Source organism: Triticum dicoccoides, unplaced genomic scaffold, assembly GCF_002162155.2.
Source record: "Triticum dicoccoides isolate Atlit2015 ecotype Zavitan unplaced genomic scaffold, WEW_v2.0 scaffold60578, whole genome shotgun sequence".
Taxonomy (NCBI): Eukaryota; Viridiplantae; Streptophyta; class Magnoliopsida; order Poales; family Poaceae; genus Triticum; species Triticum dicoccoides.
In genome coordinates, this window is record NW_021285623.1 from 170,648 (window position 1) to 191,898 (window position 21,251).

Here is a 21,251-nt window from a genome sequence, read left to right on the forward strand (position 1 = left end):
GGTTCCACCATATTATCAACGTGAATTGCTTCAAAAATTACAGCGCTTAAGACAAGGAAAAAATTCTGTAGAAGAATATTATCAGGAATTACAAACTGGCATGATTAGATGTGGTATTGTTGAGGAGAATGAAGCTATGCTTGCACGTTTTCTGGGTGGATTAAATAGAGAGATTCAGACCATTCTAGACTATAAGGAGTATACTAATATCACTCGTTTATTCCATCTTGCTTGTAAAGCTGAACGTGAAGTGCAGGATCGACAAGCATTGGGGCGAACTAACTTTTCTGCAGGCCGACCTTCATCATGGACACCACGTGCATCTTCTACTTCAACTGCACCAGCACCTCCATCCGGTGCCACCTCCAGCCGTGATACAAGAAAACAGGCACAACCACCATTATCTGCCAAGAGCGCACCTGCAGGGCCCGCACAGCGTTCTTCTTCTTCCATGGCATCAACAGGGCACACAAGTGATATTATTTGTCGTCGTTGTAAGGGAGGAGGTCATTATGCGAGGGAATGCAAATCTCCACGTGTGATGATTGCTACCGCGGATGGTGGATATGAGTCCGCTAGTGACTATGATGAGGAGACATTGGCTCTTATTACACCTGAAGAACATGGTGGAGATGATTCTGATCATGAGACGCAATACATGGCTCCTGAAGACTCTGACAGGTATGAATGTTTAGTTGCTCAACGTGTTTTGAGTGTGCAGGTCACACAAGCTGAGCAAAATCAGAGGCACAATTTGTTCCATACCAAGGGAGTTGTGAAGGAACGTTCTGTGCGCGTCATAATAGACGGAGGGAGCTGCAACAACTTGGCTAGCATGGAGATGGTGGAGAAGCTTTCTCTCACCACAAGACCACATCCACATCCTTACTACATCCAATGGTTCAACAACAGCGGCAAGGTTAAGGTAACACGTACTGTTCGTGTGCATTTTAGTATCTCTACATATGCTGATTATGTTGATTGTGATGTGGTACCTATGCAAGCATGTTCCTTATTACTTGGTAGACCATGGCAATTTGATAAAAATTCTGTACACCATGGTAGAAACAATCACTATACTCTTGTTCATAAGGATAAAAATATTACTTTGCTTCCTATGACTCCTGATTCCATTTTGAAAGATGATATTAATAGAGCTAATAAAGCAAAACAGGAGACGAATAAGAGAGAAAATCAGATTGTGGCAAAAGAATTTGAGCAACAAATGAAGCCTAATAATAAACCATCTAGTGTTGCTTCTGAAATTAAATTGAAAAGTGCATGTTTATTTGCCACTAAATCTGATATTGATGAGCTAGATTTCAGCAAATCTGTTTGCTATGCTTTTGTGTGCAAAGAGGCATTATTTTCATTCGAGGACGTGCCTTCCTCTTTGCCTCCTGCTGTCACTAACATTTTGCAGGAGTTCGCTGACGTCTTTCCACAAGACGTGCCACCGGGATTACCGCCTATTCGAGGGATTGAGCATCAGATTGACTTAATTCCCGGTGCTTCACTGCCAAACCGTGCACCATACCGTACCAATCCAGAGGAGACGAAGGAGATTATGCGCCAAGTACAAGAGCTTCTCGACAAAGGTTATATACGCTAATCCCTTAGTCCTTGTGCTGTTCCTATTATTCTAGTGCCGAAAAAGGATGGTACATCACGTATGTGTGTTGATTGTAGAGGCATTAATAATATTACTATTCGTTATCGTCATCCTATTCCTAGGCTAGATGATATGCTTGATGAATTGAGTGGCTCTACAATATTCTCCAAAGTTGATTTGCGTAGTGGCTACCATCAAATTCGTATGAAATTGGGAGATGAATGGAAAACAGCATTTAAAACTAAGTTTGGATTATATGAGTGGTTAGTCATGCCTTTTGGGTTAACTAATGCGCCTAGTACTTTACGTGCTTTCATTGGACGATTTGTGGTAGTCTATTTTGATGATATACTGATTTATAGCAGATCTTTGGAAGAACATTTGGAACATTTACGTGCTGTTTTTATTGCTCTACGTGATGCACGTTTGTTTGGTAACCTTGGGAAGTGCACCTTTTGCACCGACCGAGTATCTTTTCTTGGCTATGTTGTTACTCCACAGGGAATTGAAGTTGACAAAGCCAAGATTGAAGCTATTGAGAGTTGGCCGCAGCCCAAAACGGTCACACAAGTGAGGAGTTTTCTTGGCCTCGCTGGATTCTATAGGCGTTTTGTGAGAGATTTCAGCACCATTGCTGCACCTCTCAACGAGCTTACAAAGAAGGATGTGCCTTTTGTTTGGGGTACCGCACAGGAAGAAGCCTTCACGGTATTGAAAGATAAGTTGACAGATGCTCCTTTACTCCAACTTCCTGATTTTAATAAGACTTTTGAGCTTGAATGTGATGCTAGTGGAATTGGATTAGGAGGTGTGTTATTACAAGATGGCAAACCTGTTGCATACTTTTCTGAAAAATTGAGTGGGCCTAGTCTGAATTATTCTACTTATGATAAAGAATTATATGCTCTTGTTCGGACTTTAGAAACATGGCAACATTATTTATGGCCCAAAGAATTTGTTATACATTCTGATCATGAATCTTTGAAACATATTAAAAGTCAAGCTAAACTGAATCGTAGACATGCTAAATGGGTTGAATTCATTGAGACTTTCCCTTATGTCATTAAACACAAGAAGGGAAAAGAAAATGTTATTGCTGATGCATTGTCTCGTCGCTATACTATGCTTTCACAACTTGACTTCAAAATATTTGGTTTGGAGACTGATGAGGACATGTGATAGAGGCAAAGGTGTCCCGTCTTTCGATGAGATGGTGGATTTCGCTTTGGTGGAAGTCGACTTTGACGATCCGACTACGAACGTGCGAGGACGTCGCGCCTTAGCAATCGCTAAACCAACTCCGAGAGGTTATTGACCACGCCGGAGCACGATCAACCTGACCACGAGGGTCTGTTTCCTGCGAGCAAACGAAGAACAAGCAAGAAACTGAGATTGCAATCTGGATATTGCGAATATAAGATGAAAGCTTTATTGATCAAGGTGGGGTTCTGTGACGCCTTTGTCTGGTCATTGAACACAAACGAAGTACGCGAAGTTGCAGCTATGGCGAACTTTTAATCTAAACAAAACCCAAAGTCTAAACGATGCCCTAAGGGCTGTATATATGGAGGAAGAGGGGGGAATTTCGTGGCCCTTGGTGGAGGAGTCCGAAATCAACCCTATCTCTTGTTTCCCCACACATACGGACTCTAAAAATAGCCTATACTTATGTATTTCGAAATTACATGGGCCTGGCCCAATAATAAGGTGACGCAGCACCTAAAATAGCCTCGGGACGAAATTTATGAAGTGACATCTTGTATATTTCGTCCAAGGCTTCATGCACCCATTATGGTGGCTTCAAAGTCCTGAAATCATCACTTGTAACTCCGTTCTTGTTCCCCTTGCGCATGCCATCATCTCCATGCTTGTTCTTGCTCCAATGTTCATCCTTCTCCAAGCTAGGCCCTTCATTTGTAAGCAAAACAAATGTATCCAATTTAGGCAGCATCATATTCTCATGAACATTAGAATCATTACCAAGAAACGAAAGTACCTGGTAATTTAGTTGGCGTGCACGAGCTCTAGTAATTGGTCCAGTATGTATAGCAGCAGGGGCTGTGGGTGTAACAATTGTATTGATGTCCTCATCAGAATGTATAACAAATTCTTTGGGCCATAAATAATGTTGCCATGTTTCTAAAGTCCGAACAAGAGCATATAATTCTTTATCATAAGTAGAATAATTCAGACTAGGCCCACTCAATTTTTCAGAAAAGTATGCAACAGGTTTGCCATCTTGTAATAACACACCTCCTAATCCAATTCCACTAGCATCACATTCAAGCTCAAAAGTCTTATTAAAATCAGGAAGTTGGAGTAAAGGAGCATGTGTCAACTTATCTTTCAATACCGTGAAGGCTTCTTCCTGTGCGGTACCCCAAACAAAAGGCACATCCTTCTTTGTAAGCTCGTTGAGAGGTGCAGCAATGGTGCTGAAATCTCTCACAAAACGCCTATAGAATCCAGCGAGGCCAAGAAAACTCCTCACTTGTGTGACCGTTTTGGGCTGCGGCCAACTCTCAATAGCTTCAATCTTGGCTTTGTCAACTTCAATTCCCTGTGGAGTAACAACATAGCCAAGAAAAGATACTCGGTCAGTGCAAAAGGTGCACTTCCCAAGGTTACCAAACAAACGTGCATCACGTAGAGCAATAAGAACAGCACGTAAATGTTCCAAATGTTCTTCCAAAGATCTGCTATAAATCAGTATATCATCAAAATAGACTACCACAAATCGTCCAATGAAAGCACGTAAAACTTCATTCATTAGTCTCATGAAAGTACTAGGCGCATTAGTTAACCCAAAAGGCATGACTAACCACTCATATAATCCAAACTTAGTTTTAAATGTTGTTTTCCATTCATCTCCCAATTTCATACGAATTTGATGGTATCCACTACGCAAATCAACTTTGGAGAATATTGTAGAGCCACTCAATTCATCAAGCATATCATCTAGCCTAGGAATAGGATGACGATAACGAATAGTAATATTATTAATGCCTCTACAATCAACACACATACGTGATGTACCATCCTTTTTCGGCACTAGAATAATAGGAACAGCACAAGGACTAAGGGATTCGCGTATATAACCTTTGTCGAGCAGCTCTTGTACTTGACGCATAATCTCCTTCGTCTCCTCTGGATTGGTACGGTATGGTGCACGGTTTGGCAGTGAAGCACCGGGAATTAAGTCAATTTGATGCTCAATCCCTCGAATAGGCGGTAATCCCGGTGGCACGTCTTGTGGAAAGACGTCAGCGAACTCCTGCAAAATGTTAGTGACAGCAGGAGGCAAAGAGGAAGGCACGTCCTCGAATGAAAATAAGGCCTCTTTGCACACAAAAGCATAGCAAACAGATTTGCTGAAATCTAGCTCATCAATATCAGATTTGGTGGCAAATAAACATGCACTTTTCAATTTAATTTCAGAAGCAACACTAGATGGTTTATTATTAGGCTTCATTTGTTGCTCAAATTCTTTTGCCACAATCTGATTTTCACTCTTATTCGTCTCCTGTTTTTCTTTATTAGCTCTATTAATATCATCTTTCAAAATGGAATCAGGAGTCATAGGAAGCAAAGTAATATTTTTATCCTTATGAACAAGAGTATAGTGATTGTTTCTACCATGGTGTACAGAATTTTTATCAAATTGCCATGGTCTACCAAGTAATAAGGAACATGCTTGCATAGGTACCACATTACAATCAACATAATCAGCATATGTAGAGATACTAAAATGCACACGAACAGTACGTGTTACCTTAACCTTGCCGCTGTTGTTGAACCATTGGATGTATTAAGGATGTGGATGTGGTCTTGTGGTGAGAGAAAGCTTCTCCACCATCTCCATGCTAGCCAAGTTGTTGCAGCTCCCTCTGTCTATGATGACGCGCACAGAATGTTCCTTCACAACTCCCTTGGTATGGAACAAATTGTGCCTCTGATTTTGCTCAGCTTGTGTGACCTGCACACTCAAAACACGTTGAGCAACTAAACATTCATACCTGTCAGCGTCTTCAGGAGCCATGTATTGCGTCTCATGATCAGAATCATCTCCACCATGTTCTTCACGTGTAATAAGAGCCAAAGTCTCCTCATCATAGTCACTAGCGGACTCATATCCACCATCCGCGGTAGCAATCATCACACGCGGAGATTTGCATTCTCTCGCATAATGACCTCCTCCCTTACAACGATGACAAATAATATCACTTGTGTGCCCTGTTGATGCCATGGAAGAAGAAGAACGTTGTGCAGGCCCCGCAGGTGCGCTCTTGGCAGATAATGGTGGTTGTGCCTGTTTTCTTGTATCACGGCTGGAGGTGGCACCGGATGGAGGTGCTGGTGCAGTTGAAGTAGAAGATGCACGTGGTGTCCATGATGAAGGTCGGCCTGCAGAAAAGTTAGTTCGCCCCAATGCTTGTCGATCCTGCACTTCACGTTCAGCTTTACAAGCAAGATGGAATAAACGAGTGATATTAGTATACTCCTTATAGTCTAGAATGGTCTGAATCTCTCTATTTAATCCACCCAGAAAACGTGCAAGCATAGCTTCATTCTCCTCAACAATACCACATCTAATCATGCCAGTTTGTAATTCCTGATAATATTCTTCTACAGAATTTTTCCCTTGTCTTAAACGCTGCAATTTTTGAAGCAATTCACGTTGATAATATGGTGGAACCCAACGCGTACGGATAGCAGTTTTCAAAGCAGCCGAAGTAGTTGGAATAGGATATAATCTACAATGCTCAGACCACCATACACATGCAAAACTAGTGAAAGCACAAACAGCAGCAGCAACTCGTCTCTCCTCAGGATATTGTAAACATGTAAATCGTTGTTCAGTTTCTAACTCCCAAGTAAGATATATATCAGGAACATATCTACCCTCAAATGGTGGAATATTCAATTTCAGTTTAGGAATATGGACATCATCTCGTACCTGAGGTGGTGGTGCAGGCCTACCATTACGAATATATACCTGAGGTCGACCTGCTGGTGGCGGTACAGGTGGCTGCACGTAGTGTTGATTTTGATCAACCTCATCCTCATAATCTCCCACATAATCATCCTCCTCCGCATCAGCAGCAGGAGCCACAGAAGTATCAACAGCAGCACCAACAGTTTGGCCAAACGCAAGAGGAACACGGCTTGCTCGGCGGAGGTCTGCTTCGCGACGTGGAGGTAGTCGTTGTTGTTGTTGTTGGAGAGGTGCGTTAGGTGCAGCAGGTGGTGGTGGTGGAAGACGCGCGAGCAATTCATTAAACTTGTTATCGAGCTTTGTTTCGAACGTCTTCTCAAGGCCAGTGATCTTCTCCATGGCCTCTTCAAAATTGTTTAGCACATCTTGCACCTGTTCAGTCATCATTTGCTGAAACTTATCATGAAGCTCCTTGTTCGATAAATTCTCCCAGTCAATCTCGTCGGCTTGTGATCCTGGCATGGTTAGCAGCAATAGAAACACACAAGAATATGATCCTACAGACTACGAACAAGTGGTGGTGGTGGGTGTCACAAATCCGTCAAGCAAATCTCAAATTCTTACCAGTTCTTACCCAGCAGCAGGCGGTGATCGGCAACCGTTGTAGTCAAAAACTCTCAAAGCTTGGATAGAGCGATTACCAGGGAGAGTCAAACGCACGACGTATATGTATGTGGAGCTGGGAAGGCTTATAATATGGTAGCAAAAAGGGTCAGCAATAATCAATTCAGAGATGCAAAGTTGAATAAACGCTCAACGACGGTACTGTGCTGGTCCTAGGCTAGACTGTGCTAGAGACGCGAGCCTAGAACACTAACAAAATCACGGCGCGGCACGTAAACAAGGGAAAAGCACACTCTGAATTTTTTTTTCGCTCTTTTTTTTTGGCGCTCTTTTTTTTTTGCGCTGCTTTTTTTTTTTGGGAAAAATCACTATAATGGCGAGTGTCTCAAAACTCTTCCTAGCTCAAACTGACAGGATAGGCACGAAATTTTTTCGACCAATTTTTTTTTTTTCGACTGCCCGGACCCAAAAACTGGAAACGGGTCAAAAGAAACTTCCTATAATGGCACCTGTCTCAAAACACTCAGAAACACCTAAAAATAGGATAGCCAGAAATTTTTTCGAAAAATGCGTTTTCGAAAAATTTTGGGCCTAAACGGAGCGTGGCTACCCGACTCCGGCAAGGAAACACGAATCGGAAACTAGATGGATCCCGAAAACAAACCTAATAAGCAAAGAACTCAGTGGTGGTGGATATATGGTGGTGGTATATGGCAGCGGTGGTGGTAGCGGTGGTAGTATATGGATATGGATCGGTGGTGGTATATGGACACGGATTGGTGCTGGTATATGGATACGGATTCGGTGCAGTGGTGGTAGATGGCAGGGGCGATGATGATGGTGCGGCGGTGGCGTGACAACTTATGACCAGAACTCGAAACTCTACAAGACTAGACTCTAAGACCAGCAACTAGACACGACGATGCAACCGCAAATTCAACAAAGCAAAACCCTAAAAAGATTATGCAAGGCTCAGATTGGTTCGGATATGATGAACTAACCCTAAATTTTTTTTTGTGGCTTTTTCGTGGACTATAGGTATGAAGAACAGACTCGATCTAAACTACGAAAAACTGTAAAATCTCACCGAGCAACCTGGAAATCTGATACCACTTGATAGAGGCAAAGGTGTCCCGTCTTTCGATGAGATGGTGGATTTCGCTTTGGTGGAAGTCGACTTTGACGATCCGACTACGAACGTGCGAGGACGTCGCGCCTTAGCAATCGCTAAACCAACTCCGAGAGGTTATTGACCACGCCGGAGCACGATCAACCTGACCACGAGGGTCTGTTTCCTGCGAGCAAACGAAGAACAAGCAAGAAACTAAGATTGCAATCTGGATATTGCGAATATAAGATGAAAGCTTTATTGATCAAGGTGGGGTTCTGTGACGCCTTTGTCTGGTCGTTGAACACGAACGAACTACGCGAAGTTGCAGCTATGGCGAACTTTTAATCTAAACAAAACCCAAAGTCTAAACGATGCCCTAAGGGCTGTATATATGGAGGAAGAGGGGGGGAATTTCGTGGCCCTTGGTGGAGGGGTCCGAAATCAACCCTATCTCTTGTTTCCCCACACATACGGACTCTAAAAATAGCCTATACTTATGTATTTCGAAATTACATGGGCCTGGCCCAATAATAAGGTGACGCAGCACCTAAAATAGCCTCGGGACGAAATTTATGAAGTGGCATCTTGTATATTTCGTCCAAGGCTTCATGCACCCATTATGGTGGCTTCAAAGTCCTGAAATCATCACTTGTAACTCCGTTCTTGTTCCCCTTGCGCATGCCATCATCTCCATGCTTGTTCTTGCTCCAATGTTCATCCTTCTCCAAGCTAGGCCCTTCATTTGTAAGCAAAACAAATGTATCCAATTTAGGCAGCATCATATTCTCATGAACATTAGAATCATTACCAAGAAACGAAAGTACCTGGTAATTTAGTTGGCGTGCACGAGCTCTAGTAACTGGTCCAGTATGTATAGCAGCAGGGGCTGTGGGTGTAACAATTGTATTGATGTCCTCATCACATGTATTGCGTCTCATGATCAGAATCATCTCCACCATGTTCTTCACGTGTAATAAGAGCCAATGTCTCCTCATCATAGTCACTAGCGGACTCATATCCACCATCCGCGGTAGCAATCATCACACGCGGAGATTTGCATTCCCTCGCATAATGACCTCCTCCCTTACAACGACGACAAATAATATCACTTGTGTGCCCTGTTGATGCCATGGAAGAAGAAGAACGTTGTGCAGGCCCCGCAGGTGCGCTCTTGGCAGATAATGGTGGTTGTGCCTGTTTTCTTGTATCACGGCTGGAGGTGGCACCGGATGGAGGTGCTGGTGCAGTTGAAGTAGAAGATGCACGTGGTGTCCATGATGAAGGTCGGCCTGCAGAAAAGTTAGTTCGCCCCAATGCTTGTCGATCCCGCACTTCACGTTCAGCTTTACAAGCAAGATGGAATAAACGAGTGATATTAGTATACTCCTTATAGTCTAGAATGGTCTGAATCTCTCTATTTAATCCACCCAGAAAACGTGCAAGCATAGCTTCATTCTCCTCAACAATACCACATCTAATCATGCCAGTTTGTAATTCCTGATAATATTCTTCTACAGAATTTTTCCCTTGTCTTAAACGCTGCAATTTTTGAAGCAATTCACGTTGATAATATGGTGGAACCCAACGCGTACGCATAGCAGTTTTCAAAGCAGCCCAAGTAGTTGGAATAGGATATAATCTACAATGTTCAGACCACCATACACATGCAAAACTAGTGAAAGCACAAACAGTAGCAGCAACTCGTCTCTCCTCAGGATATTGTAAACATGTAAATCATTGTTCAGTTTCTAACTCCCAAGTAAGATATATATCAGGAACATATCTACCCTCAAATGGTGGAATATTCAATTTCAGCTTAGGAATATGGACATCATCTCGTACCTGAGGTGGTGGTGCAGGCCTACCATTACGAATATATACCTGAGGTCGACCTGCTGGTGGCGGTACAGGTGGCTGCACGTAGTGTTGATTTTGATCAACCTCATCCTCATAATCTCCCACATAATCATCCTCCTCCGCATCAGCAGCAGGAGCCACAGAAGTATCAACAGCAGCACCAACAGTTTGGCCAAACGCAAGAGGAACACGGCTTGCTCGGCGGAGGTCTGCTTCGCGACGTGGAGGTAGTCGTTGTTGTTGTTGTTGGAGAGGTGCGTTAGGTGCAGCGGGTGGTGGTGGTGGAAGACGCGCGAGCAATTCATTAAACTTGTTATCGAGCTTTGTTTCGAACGTCTTCTCAAGGCCAGTGATCTTCTCCATGGCCTCTTCAAAATTGTTCAGCACATCTTGCACCTGTTCAGTCATCATTTGCTGAAACTTATCATGAAGCTCCTTGGTCGATAAATTCTCCCAGTCAATCTCGTCGGCTTGTGATCCTGGCATGGTTAGCAGCAATAGAAACACACAAGAATATGATCCTACAGACTACGAACAAGTGGTGGTGGTGGGTGTCACAAATCCGTCAAGCAAATCTCAAATTCTTACCAGTTCTTACCCAGCAGCAGTGATAGAGGCAAAGGTGTCCCGTCTTTCGATGAGATGGTGGATTTCGTTTTGGTGGAAGTCGACTTTGACGATCCGACTACGAACGTGCGAGGACGTCGCGCCTTTGCAATCGCTAAACCAACTCCGAGAGGTTATTGACCACGCCGGAGCACGATCAACCTGACCACGAGGGTCTGTTTCCTGCGAGCAAACGAAGAACAAGCAAGAAACTAAGATTGCAATCTGGATATTGCGAATATAAGATGAAAGCTTTATTGATCAAGGTGGGGTTCTGTGACGCCTTTGTCTGGTCGTTGAACACAAACGAAGTACGCGAAGTTGCAGCTATGGCGAACTTTTAATCTAAACAAAACCCAAAGTCTAAACGATGCCCTAAGGGCTGTATATATGGAGGAAGAGGGGGGAATTTCGTGGCCCTTGGTGGAGGGGTCCGAAATCAACCCTATCTCTTGTTTCCCCACACATACGGACTCTAAAAATAGCCTATACTGATGTATTTCGAAATTACATGGGCCTGGCCCAATAATAAGGTGACGCAGCACCTAAAATAGCCTCGGGACGAAATTTATGAAGTGGCGTCTTGTATATTTCGTCCAAGGCTTCATGCACCCATTATGGTGGCTTCAAAGTCCTGAAATCATCACTTGTAACTCCGTTCTTGTTCCCCTTGCGCATGCCATCATCTCCATGCTTGTTCTTGCTCCAATGTTCATCCTTCTCCAAGCTAGGCCCTTCATTTGTAAGCAAAACAAATGTATCCAATTTAGGCAGCATCATATTCTCATGAACATTAGAATCATTACCAAGAAACGAAAGTACCTGGTAATTTAGTTGGCGTGCATGAGCTCTAGTAATTGGTCCAGTATGTATAGCAGCAGGGGCTGTGGGTGTAACAATTGTATTGATGTCCTCATCATATGCTAACCCTCCCTAGGAGGTGGGGGCGTCCTATTTATAGTCTTAGTGCAAATGGAAGTCAAAGCGAAGGGGTACAAGGGCTCCAGCCCGCAGGTGCGGTCACTCAGGTGTTGGTCGTCCGGAAGGCATCGGACGACCGGAGGCTCGGGACGGTCCGAACGTCCGGTCGGGCTCGGGCGTCCGTAGAATCAGCTCTGTCGTGGGCGCGTCGGACGTCCGGAGGGGGTCGGTCGTCCGGAGCTTCGTGACGGTCCAGACGTCCAGAAGTCGCCGGTCGTCTGTAGATTCGGTTCGGGCGTGCATCGGTCGGACGTCCGGTGGTTTCGGTCGTCCGTAGTGTCGGTTCGGGTGCCCAGCTGCCGGACGTCCGGAGGGCGTCGGTCGTCCGTGGCCTGGGAGTCGTCGAACGTCCGGGCTTGGTCGAACGTCCGATGCCTGTAGCTTCAGCAGCATCTCTTCTTCTTCTTCAACATGCTTGGGGTCCTCGCCGTCTTGGCTCTTGCAAGTAGTTGATCCTTGGCTCACTTCCATGTACCTGATTACACATAGAGTCTCCAAATGAGGTAGTAGCCATGTCTCGTGAGTAGGAAGAGGGAGTTCGGAGAGGAGCGAGTTCACCTTATCTTCGATAGCCTTAGCTCTGGCTCGGGTCATGGGTCCACGTGGTGTTGAGGGAGATGTAGGCACGTCCATGGGGATGAGCGAGGGATGCTCCGCATCACAATCGCTGTCTTGGTTTGTGAAGTTTTGCATGAGAAAATAGCACAAAAGAGAAAGAGCAAAACAAGCTTTTAAGCAAAAGGGAAAGATAAGCAACGAGCTTATAAGCAAGAACCATAGCATCATACTACATTAAGATTGTCATATTCGATCATCTTGGATCATATCACCGAAATACCATACATATAGCATACTTGGGATAGAGGTCATTGCACTTTTGCTTCGTAGGTTGTGCACAAGTTACGTATCCGCCTATTGTGCAATCGTGCTAGCGTGTCTCTAGTATTGTGCAACAAGAGCATTTTCGTGGACTCCACATTTTGGCTCATTTTTTGTTTGCACAAACCCATTTATCTATTTGCATGTGTGTTTCTGTGTACCATAACTTGCTACTGGTGTACTTGTTGCATTTGCAAACTTGTGAATCTTTTCCAACATTATTGAAGCTCACTAACAATTGCATCAAATTTTGTGCCACCATCCTAACCAAGCTCCACCATAAGCTTTTACTTGTGTAGGTGTGAGAACTGACAAGAATTGGTACCAATTGTGCTATTTCATTGTCCGCATTTGAGTGATCTTTGATCCATCTTCAACATCGGTCATGGTACATTTGGTATAAGTTCTTCTCTTTCTCCCACTCACATTTTGCTTGGAATGATGGATAGGCCAAGTTCTTCTACCAACCCACTCTTCATCGAGCATGACATGACATCATACGTCACCAAGAGCCACCTCTTTGGTGCACAACGAGCGTTGCATCAAGAGCAACAAGCAATGAGTGACCGCATCGACAATCTCGCCACCGACTTGCGACTCTCCGAGCAACGAGCAAGAGAATGATGCAAGAATGGACGAGATCCGTGCCTTGTTGGTGAACCGCCCTCCTTCCACTTCTTCATACTCAAGATGGAGCCGCTCAAGTCGACACACCGACGACACCTTCTCCGGCTCAAATACACCAACATCAAGCACTCTATGACGAGCCGCACGTCAAGACCGTCATGCATCTTGCAATCCTCTACACGGCAATCATCCACAAGAGTAAGTCGACGAGCAAGCACTTCGTCATAAACCAAACCAATTCCCTCTTGCACAAGATCAAGAACGACAACGTCAACTTCAACAAGAGGAAGAGCGAGCGTGACAACATCAAGAAGAACAAGACGCCGAGGCTCAACGTCTTCAACAACAACAACGTGAAGCACAAGCTCTTGAAGCGCAATGTGCCCTTCAAGAATCAAGTCGAGCCATTGCCAAACGCAACCACGATAGGCGCAATCAAGAGGAAGCACTTCGAGAAGAGATCCAAGAGCGGAACTACCAACCAAGAGTGGAACGTCAAGTTCCTCACCCTCCTCCTCAAGCTCGACAAGCTCCTCCACAACCTCAACAAGAGCAAGACGACTATGGAAATCTTCCATGCCAAGAGCAACATGAGGTTGATAATCCTCCACGTCAAGGGAGTCATCCTTACCTTCGGCCTCAACACAATGAAGAGCAACGCTACGACAAGCTAAAGTTCACCATGCCCAAGTTCAATGGAAGCAATGATCCCGAAGAGTACCTATCATGGGCATTGAAGGTCGACAAAATCTTTTGTTTGCACAACTATGAGGAAGAGAAGAAGATGGCTATGGCATCACTTGAGTTCCAAGACTATGTGCTCATATGGTGGGAACAAGTCCTTGAGCGCCGACAAGCAAGAGGTGAACCACCAATCACCACTTGGGCTCAAATGAAAGATGTCATGCGAGCATGTTTTGTGCCAACCTACTACAACCGCGATCTCTTCAAGAAGCTCCAACTCCTCAAGCAAGGAACAAAGAGTGTTGAAGAATACTACAAGGAAATGGAGATAGCCATGATAAGAGGCAATGTCACGGAAGATGATGAGCAAACTATGACACATTTCTTGAATGGCCTAAATCATCCCATCAAGAAGATTGCCGACTTCCAAGCCTACTCCAACCTCATTGAGCTTGTGCATCAAGATACCAAAGTGGAACGCCAAGTGCAAGATGACTTCAAGTACGCCAAGTACTCATCCAAGACCTACGGCTTCTCCAACAACCAAGCTTCAACGACTACTCCAACTTCTACCTTAACCAAGCCATCTACAAGCAACGATGACAAGTCGAGTTACAAGAAAACTTCGACAACTTCAAGTCGTCCTCCTCCTACTACAAGCAACTTCAGGCCGCACGCTTCATCATCTACTCCAACTGATGAGACCGTCAAGACAAGCTCCTTAAAGTGTTTCACTTGCGGTGTCCAAGGCCACAAGTCCTTTCAATGTACAAACAAGCGCACCATGATCCTCAACGACGACGGAACATATGATTCCATGAGTGAAGGGGAAATGGAAGCCCTTGAGCAAGTGGCCATGCACAGGCACGTCAACAAAGATGAAGATGATCAAGTCTTTTGTGATGAGGATTCGAGCCACACTCTAGTAGTCTCCAAAGTCTTGACTCTTCAACATCACTACAAGAAATATGTCAACTTGTGACCACCACTATTGGTCACTGAAAGGTCACAAATTTCCATTTGCGACCTTTTTGTGACCAAAAACAGAAGGTCAATAGCTGGCCGTCATAAACTGACTATAGCGACCTTTCTTCTGGAACGGTCGAAGACGTTTACGACCAAAATATTCCTACTGTGGCGTTTTGGTCACTAGCAACCTCCCCAAGCCACGTAGGCATCCAGTGTGGCAAGCTGATGTGGCACAAGATTCAGCCCGGTCCAATTCGGTTTTCTACATGGGCCTAGCCCAACAATTCGGCCTTTTTACTGTATTTTTTTTCTTGTTAATTTTTGCTAGCTACATGGGCTTGGGCCATTAATTCGGCCTTTTTTTCTAAGATGCATCCTTTTACAGTCTATTGATATTTTATTTTCGTCCTTTTTTTTGCCACTGGTCCCACCAATCAGATTGGTCCCACTTGTCATACTTATCACAAAATTGATCCCACACATCAAAAATTTCAAAATCTGTCAAACAACTATTATAACTTGGACCCCTTGTCAGGTTCCATTTGACAGGTATTCAATACACAATCATTATTTCAAACAATCCAAATAGCAAATGAAATTCGTCCAAAACAACACGGCATTAGTCTATTACAAACATTACAGTATACTACAGCCCAGATAAGCCTACTACTGCCTACATTTACAACACATAATATGCTAGTCTTTGTTGATATGCTTCACAGCTTTGAACTTGGATTTGCACTTCACCTGTGCAAAAAACAAGAATGAACATATAAGAATAAGAATCTGTACAGAACATCAAACAGTAGCCAATGAGGGATCCAATAACTTATAAGCAAGAATTGACAGCAAACATGTATTGATACCTAGTGTTGACTGTATCTGCATCTAAACTGAATGTTGATCCAAAGTGTTGACTAAATCTGCATCTAAACTGAATACTCTTAACTGAACATAGACAAGTGATATGCTAATCAGGTGTCAGAATGATATCTGATTCAACAAGGTTAACCAAATTTCCCACATAGTTTTGGGGAAATTCTATTTATCTACAGTGATTGGTAGCTATTGATGGCAATGTGACAGTACAGACAGACTTGTGGCTGCTCATTTGTATTCAGGTAACTATGGCAGTGACGCAAATAGACTTGTGGTTGCTCATTCACTAGCTATGGCAATGATGCAAACAAACGTGTGGCTACTCATTCACATTCACAGCAACACTTCATCATTCATCTACAAGCAACTATTGACCATCATATCAGACGGGATAGGAAGGGTCACCTAACATATTGAACTCGATGCTGTAGGAGACCGATGATGTGGTGGTACAGAGCAGGCCCTTTGTGGCTGGCTAGATGCGCCCCTCCTCCTCCTGCTCCTCGAGCAGGACAAGGACGGCGGCCGCTAGGCTCATTGAGATCGGGATGCTGGGGGAGGCGAGCACGCCATGAGGTACTCCATGGCGTCGGGCGCATCATGTGCGGCAGGATGCCGATCGCCAGGTTGACCGCGATCACGAACAGCAGCGTCACCAGCACCACCGCCTGCACGCATTCCAGCCATGTTGACAGTGTCAGAAACTCGACTGATTTTCAAAACGAAGTACTGCTGGTGCTGCTACCGCTGCAGAATTGGTTGGAGATGCACCCACCTTATTGGTGTAGATGGTCCAGTTGGTGAAGAGCTCTGACAGCATGGCTCCCAGCTGCCCAAAGAGCGCACGGAGGCGCCCACAGAGATGTTGTCTCTGATGAACAGGGTACGTTGAGATTGCAAAGCAGTCCTCCCCTCTTGTCACAGACACTGCAAGACATCACATCTTTCAAAAAAATTTAACCAGTCTCAAGTTAACTTGTGCAGTAAAAGTTACCCTACACCTACAAAACACAACCATGCATGTACAGGCACTATACGTACACAGCAAGACATATCAACATAGACCATAAATGTTCAGGGTTATGCATGATGGATGTTGAGCACTTCTGTTGCTTATTCAGAGTAAAAAAGGGTACCCCAGAAAATTTAAACATATTCTGCTACACGGAACCATGAGCTACCCATTTAGCAAGAACGGTACAGGAACAAACCATGAGCTATCTATCCAGCATATTATGCGCACGCGTGAGAATACTCGGGTATACTTAACTTGAGTTTAGTACCCAGGTACAGTTTAAAAGCATATCAGATTAGGTATACAATCATGCACCTGGGTTTAACTTATCAGGTTTCTTCACTTTCAATTTACACAGCAGAGCAGCTAAATTTACACAACAGATTTTGAAAGCAACTATAGTTATTCAGAAAACATGGTTGCTGCAACTTTAAGCCAAGCAATACACATTCATGTCAAATATACATGTGTAAGATACTAGAAGCATTTCATTGCATATCTAAGTGTACTGCTATAATTTTACGCCAAGCAGTGCACTAGTACATCAATTACACTAAGCCACAGCCCACTATTTAAAATAGTATTTTATCATCATTCTTCAATAGCTTGAATTTCAGAACAGCCACTGTATGTATTTTAATGAAAAACACCCCAAGCAAATAACAATAGATGGGCATTAAGACAAAAAAAATTGGCAATTGCAGCATCATGTTTCAGCAGCAATGCAGCTACGGACAACAATATGCATCGGATGGCAACAATAACATCAACAAGTAGAAATAGCAGCATGTCAATCACTGTATAATCAATCAGTAAGCACAAATAGCAGCAGCAAGCATTCTCTCAATCACAAACTACACTAATCAGCACCCCTCTCTCTCAATCTAAATAGCAGCAGCGAGCACGGCAGGAGACCGAGTTGGTTATCCAACAGGAAGTCAGACCAATATGACATGGAAAGGAACCATCCACAACACTCATATAGCACTACTGAAATGTATAGTATTTAAAAGGTTGGTGTCAACGGCGAGGTAGGAGCCCTCGCGCGTCTAGTGCATGGCGCAGACGCTGTCCCTCAGCCCCAGATCGCACAGCTTGGTAACCTGGACAACGGTGCCATTAGCAATCTGACCTGAGCGTGATCCATGGATGCAACAAGAAGATGCAAGAAAGAAAGGAAGAAATGCACCTTGCAGCTGGATGCGGACCAGAGGTAGACGCAGGTGCCGAGGCCGACGGCGAGCATGTTCTGCGAGGACCAGTCGACGAGGTTCAGGTAGAAGTCGTCCTGCAGGGACGGCGCGTCCAGCACCTGCACGCCGGCGACGACCACACACCAGTTAGTAGTATATCGGAGATCGGAGAATTCGGTGCGCGCGAGGTGTTTGCGGGAATGGGCGGGCGGGCGGATCGAACCTTGTGGGGCGTCTTGGGGACCTTGCGGGGCGCCTTCTTGGGGGTGGGGGAGCCTGCGCTACCGGCGCATTCCAGCTTCTCGGCGAAGGGGGAGAAGGGTGCGGAGGAGCGGTCCGTCTTGAAGCGGAAGAGGTTGTTGGAGCGTGCCCGGCGACGACCTGGCGGGTGGAGTCGTCATGCCCGGCGACGGCCGCCTCCATCCGAATCCGCCTGCGTGGGGAGCTAGCGGACGAGTGGTGCGGCGATGGGAGGGGAAGCCGAGACCCCTCGCTTCCCCCACCGCGGCCTCCATCGGGAGGGAGACGAAGGCGGGGCGGCGGGGTGCCTCGATCTGGATCGAGGAGAGGGAGGCCGCGCGCTGGATCTTGCCGGAGGGGAGGAAGGAGCAGAGCATGGGGATCTTGGAGCGCGTTGGATCTTGCCGGAGGGGAGGGGAGGGAGGAGAGCGAGGGGAGGGGTGGGTGGCGGCGAGGGGAGGGGAGGTGGGAGGGATCGGGGAGCGCTAGGGTTTGCGGGGGAGGAGTGCAGGTTGTGGCCTATGGGTTGTTGGGCTAGGTGGCGTGAGAAACGTGAGGAGGGAGCGCTGTCGTTGGATCCGGGTGGATCCGATGGTGCTCGATCCATAATCCGCGTGACATGCCTCTGAACCAATCAAAACAGAGTACATGTGCGCGACGTCCATGACCATTTAAGTAGGTCGTAACCGGCTGAAAATAAAGTGCACATCTCTTTGGCTAAGAGAACTGACTCTTTTTGCTCCGTCTTTCGGCGGTTCCCCTCCGCCGGTGACTTCTTGGTCGTCAGCGGTGAGGAGGGTCGTCGGATCCCCCGCGTGTGGATCATTTTAGCTTTAGGTTTTAGGGTCCTAGTAGCTTAGGTTTTAGGGTCCTAGTAGCTTAGGTTTTTGGATCATTCGATGTCTCGACTTCAGGGGCGGAGGCGGCAATACTGAATAAAGAAGCTCTAGATTTTTATTCGGCAAAGCCGCCAGCAAGGACCTCGGCACGTAGAAGAGCAGGGCATCGAGGTGGTGGTCGCGAGTGCGGAGTTCGTCGTCGTCACCTTCGCGGTGACCGAAGACACGTAGTCATACCCGCCGTTTTGACAACATTTTGAAAGAAATTCAAAAAACAATGTTCTCATATTGTGCACAAGGGTGCATAGTAGAATGGAAAACAATGTTGCCTAAGGAAGTTTTCATTTCTTTTGGACAAAAAAATCATTTTCCATTTTTCGAGTGCCCGAAAGGAGGTTTTTTTGTGAAGGACCTCCCAAATAATTGTTGCAAAATTGGACCAAATCATTTTTGTAAAATACTAGGCCATATTTAATGCACAATTGACCAAATGGTTGGGTGTAAAAAGTTTTAATCCACCTCTCGTGAAAAAGACAAATTTCCACCGATTCAGTTGGAAGCGGGTCAAATTTGAACTGCAGCTGCCTCATAGTTTGCTATTTATTTTTTCCAAAAATCATTTATAGGTACATAAGGACATATTTAATCAGAGAAACACCAAAAAAATTCCAAGATTCAAGCACTAGCTAGGAACGGTCATTCCCGCCGTTTTGACCGCATTTTGAAACGGGCATAAAAAATTCAAAAAAAATCAAAAAATTGGGAAACCTTCGCATTGTGTCATCATATGTGGCCAAGTTCCCAGGAAAAATAACAAACTTATAATACGGTAATTATTTTAAAAAAGTGTTCTCAGAAACGAGCTATCATGTGTGGAGATCAATGGCTTTCAAGCCAAATGACCAATCTTATGGCCACATTCATGGCATAGTTTGTACAAATGATATCATATTGTGCACAAGGGTGCATATTGGAATGGCAAACAATGTTGCCTAAGGAAGTTTTCATTTTCTTTGGATGAAAAAACCATTTTCCATTTTTTGAGTGCCTGAAATGAGGTTTTATTTTGAAGGACCTACCAAATAATTGTTGCAAAATTGGACCAAATAAATTTTATAAAATACTAGGCCATATTTAATGCACGATTGACCAAATGGTTGGGTGTCAAAAGGTTTGATCCACCTCTGGTGAAAAAGGCAAATTTCTGACGATTCAGTTGGAAGCGGGTCAAATTTGAACTGCAGCTGCCTCATAGTTTGCTATTTATTTTTTTCAAAAATCATTTCTAGGTACATAAGTATCTATTTGATCAGAGAAACACCAAAAAAATTCCAAGATTCAACCACTAGCTAGGAACGGTCATTCCCGCCGTTTTGACCGCATTTTGAAACGGGCATAAAAAATTCAAAAAAATCAAAAAATTGGAAAACCTTCGCATTGTGTCATTATATGTGAACAAGTTTCCAGGAAAAATAATAAAATTATAATACAGTAATTATTTTAAAAAAGTGTTCTCAGAAATGAGCTATCAAGTGTGAAGATTCATGGCTTTCAAGCCAAATGGTCAATCTTATGGCCACATTCATGGCATAGTTTGTTCAAATGATCTCATATTGTGCACAAGGGTGCATATAGGAATGGCAAACAATGTTGCCTAAGGAAGGTTTCATTTTCGTTGGACAAAAAAACCATTTTCCATTTTTCGAGTGCCTGAAATGAGGTTTTATTGTGAAGGACCTACCAAATAATTGTTGCAAAATTGGACCAAATAAATTTTATAAAATACTAGGCCATATTTAATGCACAATTGACCAAATGGTTGGGTGTCAAAAGTTTTGATCCACCTCTGGTGAGAAAGACAAATTTCTGACGATTCAATTGGAAGCGGGTCAAATTTGAACTGCAGCTGCCTCATAGTTTGCTATTTATTTTTTTGAAAAATCATTTCTAGGTACATAAGTATCTATTTAATCAGAGAAACACCAAAAAAATTCCAAGATTCAACCACTAGCTAGGAACGGTCATTCCCGCCGTTTTGACCGCATTTTGAAACGGGCATAAAAAATTCAAAAAAATCAAAAAATTGGAAAACCTTCGCATTGTGTCATTATATGTGAACAAGTTTCCAGGAAAAATAATAAAATTGTAATACGGTAATTATTTTTAAAAAGTGTTCTTAGAAATGAGCTATCAAGTGTG

At 44.3% G+C, this 21,251-nt stretch overlaps 1 pseudogene; it reads left to right on the forward strand.

Annotated features, from left to right (window-relative positions):
- The window catches only part of LOC119347201, a 45,865-nt pseudogene extending 30,251 nt beyond the window's left edge, over positions 1 to 15,614 (forward strand).
- Positions 15,615 to 21,251: the final 5,637 nt, after the last annotated feature.